This window comes from Synchiropus splendidus, chromosome 5 (genome assembly GCF_027744825.2).
Source record: "Synchiropus splendidus isolate RoL2022-P1 chromosome 5, RoL_Sspl_1.0, whole genome shotgun sequence".
Classification (NCBI taxonomy): domain Eukaryota; kingdom Metazoa; phylum Chordata; class Actinopteri; order Syngnathiformes; family Callionymidae; genus Synchiropus; species Synchiropus splendidus.
In genome coordinates this window covers 24,432,501-24,437,500 of record NC_071338.1, presented here as the reverse complement: position 1 = coordinate 24,437,500, position 5,000 = coordinate 24,432,501, and the positions used below count along the sequence as shown (strand labels likewise).

General features: G+C 46.7%; 5 non-coding genes across 5 annotated transcripts; 4 read left to right on the top strand and 1 right to left on the bottom strand.

The window, feature by feature from the left end:
- Positions 1 to 29: 29 nt before the first annotated feature.
- On the top strand, positions 30 to 102 carry trnav-cac (transfer RNA valine (anticodon CAC)). The gene has a single exon. It is a non-coding gene; the product is annotated as a tRNA-Val (tRNA).
- Positions 103 to 175: 73 nt separating this feature from the next.
- On the top strand, positions 176 to 248 carry trnav-aac (transfer RNA valine (anticodon AAC)). The gene has a single exon. It is a non-coding gene; the product is annotated as a tRNA-Val (tRNA).
- Positions 249 to 1,620: 1,372 nt separating this feature from the next.
- Positions 1,621 to 1,692, bottom strand: trnad-guc (transfer RNA aspartic acid (anticodon GUC)). Its single transcript has one exon. It is a non-coding gene; the product is annotated as a tRNA-Asp (tRNA).
- A 782-nt stretch (positions 1,693 to 2,474) lies between these two features.
- trnav-cac (transfer RNA valine (anticodon CAC)) lies at positions 2,475 to 2,547 on the top strand. Its single transcript has one exon. It is a non-coding gene; the product is annotated as a tRNA-Val (tRNA).
- A 73-nt stretch (positions 2,548 to 2,620) lies between these two features.
- Positions 2,621 to 2,693, top strand: trnav-aac (transfer RNA valine (anticodon AAC)). The gene has a single exon. It is a non-coding gene; the product is annotated as a tRNA-Val (tRNA).
- Positions 2,694 to 5,000: the final 2,307 nt, after the last annotated feature.

The window sequence follows — 5,000 nt, the reverse complement described above, 5'->3', positions numbered from 1 at the left end:
GGTGGTCAGCTACCAAATTGTTACCAGATGTTTCCGTAGTGTAGTGGTTATCACGTTCGCCTCACACGCGAAAGGTCCCCGGTTCAAAACCGGGCGGAAACAGCTTTTGCATTAATGGTAAAGCTGACTTTGAACCCCACCATAACTGGCTATGATGTTGAAGATGATGACGGATGTTTCCGTAGTGTAGTGGTTATCACGTTCGCCTAACACGCGAAAGGTCCCCGGTTCGAGACCGGGCGGAAACAGCTTTTGTACACCATAGCTTTCAAGATATACCATTTGAATTGCGCAAAAAGGCTTCTGAGGAAGAAGAATGAATGACTTAGGGTTAGGGTTAGGGTCAGGGTTAGGTTAGGGTTAGGGTTAAAAGGTTAGGTTTAGGGTAGGGTTAGAGTTAGGGTTAGGGTTGGGTTAGGGTTAGAGTTAGAGGTTTAGTGTTAGGGATAGGGTTTAGGGTTAGGTTTGGTTAGAGTTAGGGTTTAGGGTTAGGGTTGGGTTAGGGTTAAAAGGTTAGGGTTAGGGTTAGGGTAGGGTTAGGGTTTAGGGTTGGGGTTAGGGTTAGGGTTAGGGTTAGGTTTAGGGTTAGGGTTGGGATTGGGGTTAGAGTTAGAGTTAGGGTTAGGTTTAGGGGTTAGGGTTAGGGTTAGAGTTAGAGTTAGGGTTTAGGGTTAGGGTTGGGGTTGGGGTTAGGGTCAGGGTTAGGGTTAGGGTTAGCACGCGAAAGGTCCCCGGTTCGAGACCGGGCGGAAACAGCTTTTGTACACCACCAGGAGTTCAAGGTGCGGCCAAGAGCGCCCAGACCTTTACATTGGAGAAACAAAACAACCTCTCCGCAAACGAGTGGCCCACCAGAGGAGTGCTAACTCTGGACAAGACTCAGCAGTCCATTTACATCTTGAGGACAAGAAACACTCTTTTGAAGACAGCAATGTCCGCATTTTGGCAAAAGAAGACTGATGGTTTGAAAGAGGCCATTTTTGTCAAAGTGGAAAAATCCTCTCTAAACAGAGGTGGAGGACTGAGACACCATCTTTCATCCTCATACAATGCTGTCCAAAACACCCTCCCTAGGCAGATTTAGCCCCTGATCTAGACTTGGACAGGTCCTTCACACCTGTGCAGTGTGGCATTCACGTCTGAATAACCCCAATTGCCACCTGGGCTATGATCAGCCTTTGCATTAATGGCCCATTGAGACCCATCCCCAATGGGTGGGGACCCATAAACACATCCCCGTGAGCATAATGCTGACCCAATGTGACACACTCCATCACACTGGATTGGTCCTCCTCCTGTCCATGAACACCTCTGCCCATTCAACGGGCCTAATATAAGCCTGAACTCCAACCCAGCTCATCAGAACTGACGAAGCCTTCTGGTTAGGAGGCAAAACGTTTTCTTTGACTATGACTAGTCCGGCTCACCTGATTGGAGCCTTTGCTGAATGGTGTTTAGACTTATAAAGCTGATAATTCACCATTCCATTCACACATCTTTTACCACAACCTTGCGCCTTGAACGACTGCAGCTACCACCACCACTTAATCTGAGGACTATTTGATGCGTAACCAAGAGTTTTGTGGCACGTCTTCACTGGCACCTGAAGAAAACAGAGAACTCCCCGTCGGGGAATCGAACCCCGGTCTTCCGCGTGACAGGCGGAGATACTGTCCACTATACTAACGAGGAGGACACGTAGAGACAGTACTGGAGAAAGGCAGTGAATTCAAAGGAGACCTGAAATCTGGAAGACTGGTTGTTGAAGTTCCATTGTGTTGTTTCTCATGAACTCTTGGCCAGAAGACTATTTCAAAACCACTGCGCTACAAAAACTGACATGATCCTTTCAGTACAGACAAACTTTGAGAAAGTAAACAAAGCCCACTTCTTTCACAATCATTTCTGAAAATAGCTGTCTGCATCACAAAGTATTTGCTGCGATTACGCATTGTGTGCAAGCGATCTGTACCATTTCCATGATGCTATTTTCCCCAAAATATTGGAATTGTTGGAATTGGGTTAGAGTTAGAGTTAGGTTAGGGTTAGGGTTAGAGGGTTAGGGTTAGGGTTAGGTTAGGGTTAGGGTTAGGATTAGGGTTAGGGTTTAGGGTTAGGGTTAGGGTTAGGGTTTAGGGTTAGGGTTAGGGTTAGGGTTAGACTGAAGTGGCGTCGGCTCAATAAACTGTCATTATCTTAGGAAGCTCAGGGCCTGACATCACTCACATGCAACCACTCACGATAAAAAGAAAGAAAATAGGCACCAATAAATCATTTTGTGGGAAGAAAGATAAAATTATTCAACAGATAATTGTGTAGGTTGTGCAGTTCCGCTACCCGTCTCTGTTTGCTGACTGGCCCATTTGATTGAAGATTTATCAGGAAGATGGAGGCCAAATTCGTGAGCTCAGTGGTGCGTTTATCGATGTTTGTTTGTGTGCCTTGGGTGGTCAGCTACCAAATTGATACCAGATGTTTCCGTAGTGTAGTGGTTATCACGTTCGCCTCACACGCGAAAGGTCCCCGGTTCGAAACCGGGCGGAAACAGCTTTTGCATTAATGGTAATGCTGACTTTGAACCCCACCATAACTGGCTATGATGTTGAGGATGATGACGGATGTTTCCGTAGTGTAGTGGTTATCACGTTCGCCTAACACGCGAAAGGTCCCCGGTTCGAGACCGGGCGGAAACAGCTTTTGTACACCATAGCTTTCAAGATATACCATTTGAATTGCGCAAAAAGGCTTCTGAGGAAGAAGAACTAATGACTTATGGCAAATATGAATGAAAGAAGAAAAGAAACTCCCCGTCAGAGAATTGCGCGCCTCATGGCTCCCGTCAACTCTGCCAAAGTAAGCCCACAGCAGCCAATCAGCTTCAGACATGGCAAAAGTAAGCCCGCGGCGGCCTATCAGTTTCCAGTCACATGCCACGCGTTGGACCAATCACGTTCTACTCCGCTGCTGCTGCCAAATACAAGTCCGCTCCAGTCGCCCTTGATACACTGAGGAGAGTCTTTCTTTCCATCTGCAAATTTCCTTGATATGATGAAAGAGAGAGATAGCAATGGGAAGGACGAGCAGCTGGTTAGGGTGATCAAGGATAGAGAGGGAAATGTTTTGACTGATAACAGAAGTGTGTTGGGGAGATGGAAAGAGTCCTTTGAAGATCTGACAAATGAGGAAAATGAGAGAGAACAAAGAGTAGGAGTGGCCCTCGTAGATCAGGACATGGCAAAGATTCGTAAGGCTGAGGTGAGAAGGGCATTGAAGAGGATGAAGAGTGGAAAGGCAGTGGTCCTAATGATGTACCTGTGGAGGTGTGGAAGTGTTAACGAGAGGTGGCCTTCGACTTTTTGGCTAGAACACTGAACAAGGTCTTTGAGAGTGTGAAGATCCCTTAGGAATGGAGGAGAAGTGGACCGGTGCCCATCTTCAAGAACAAGGGAGATGTCCAGTGTTGTGGCAACTACAGAAGGATCAAGTTGATGAGACATACGATGGCTGTGTCTCTGTGGACCTGGAGAAAGCATACGACAGAGTGTCAAGAGAAGAGTTGTGGTATTGTACAAGGAAGTCTGGAGTGGTAGAGAAGTACGTTGGAGTGGTGCAGGACATGTATACCAGGTGTAAGACAGTGGTGAGGTGTGCTGCAAGTGTAACAGAGGAGTTCAAGGTGCGGCCAAGAGCGCCCAGACCTTTGCATTGGAGAAACAAAACAACCTCTCCGCAAACGAGTGGCCCACCAGAGGAGTGCTAACTCTGGACAAGACTCAGCAGTCCATTTACATCTTGAGGACAAGAAACACTCTTTTGAAGACAGCAATGTCCGCATTTTGGCAAAAGAAGACTGATGGTTTGAAAGAGGATATTTTTGTCAAAGTGGAAAAATCCTCTCTAAACAGAGGTGGAGGACTGAGACACCATCTTTCATCCTCATACAATGCTGTCCTAAACACCCTCCCTAGGCAGATTTAGCCCCTGATCTAGACTTGGACAGGTCCTTCACACCTGTGCAGTGTGGCATTCACGTCTGAATAACCCCAATTGCCACCTGGGCTATGATCAGCCTTTGCATTAATGGCCCATTGAGACCCATCCCCAATGGGTGGGGACCCATAAACACATCCCCGTGAGCATAATGCTGACCCAATGTGACACACTCCATCACACTGGATTGGTCCTCCTCCTGTCCATGAACACCTCTGCCCATTCAACGGGCCTAATATAAGCCTGAACTCCAACCCAGCTCATCAGAACTGACGAAGCCTTCTGGTTAGGAGGCAAAACGTTTTCTTTGACTATGACTAGTCCGGTTCACCTGATTGGAGCCTTTGCTGAATGGTGTTTAGACTTATAAAGCTGATAATTCACCATTCCATTCACACATCTTTTACCACAACCTTGCGCCTTGAACGACTGCAGCTACCACCACCACTTAATCTGAGGACGATTTGATGCGTAACCAAGAGTGTTGTGGCACGTCTTCACTGGCACCTGAAGAAAACAGAGAACCCCCCGTCGGGGAATCGAACCCCGGTCTTCCGCATGACAGGCGGAGATACTGTCCACTATACTAATGAGGAGGACACGTACAGACAGTACTGGAGAAAGGCAGTGAATTCAAAGGAGACCTGAAATCTGGAAGACTGGTTGTTGAAGTTCCATTGTGTTGTTTCTCATGAACTCTTGGCCAGAAGACTATTTCAAAACCACTGCGCTACAAAAACTGACATGATCCTTTCAGTACAGACAAACTTTGAGAAAGTAAACAAAGCCCACTTCTTTCACAATCATTTCTGAAAATAGCTGTCTGCATCACAAAGTATTTGCTGCGATTACGCATTGTGTGCAAGCGATCTGTACCATTTCCATGATGCTATTTTCCCCAAAATATTGGAATTGTTGGAATTGGGTTAGGGTCAGGGTTAGGATTAGGGTTAGGGTTTAGGGTTAGGGTTAGACTGAAGTGGCGTCGGCTCAATAAACTGTCATTATCT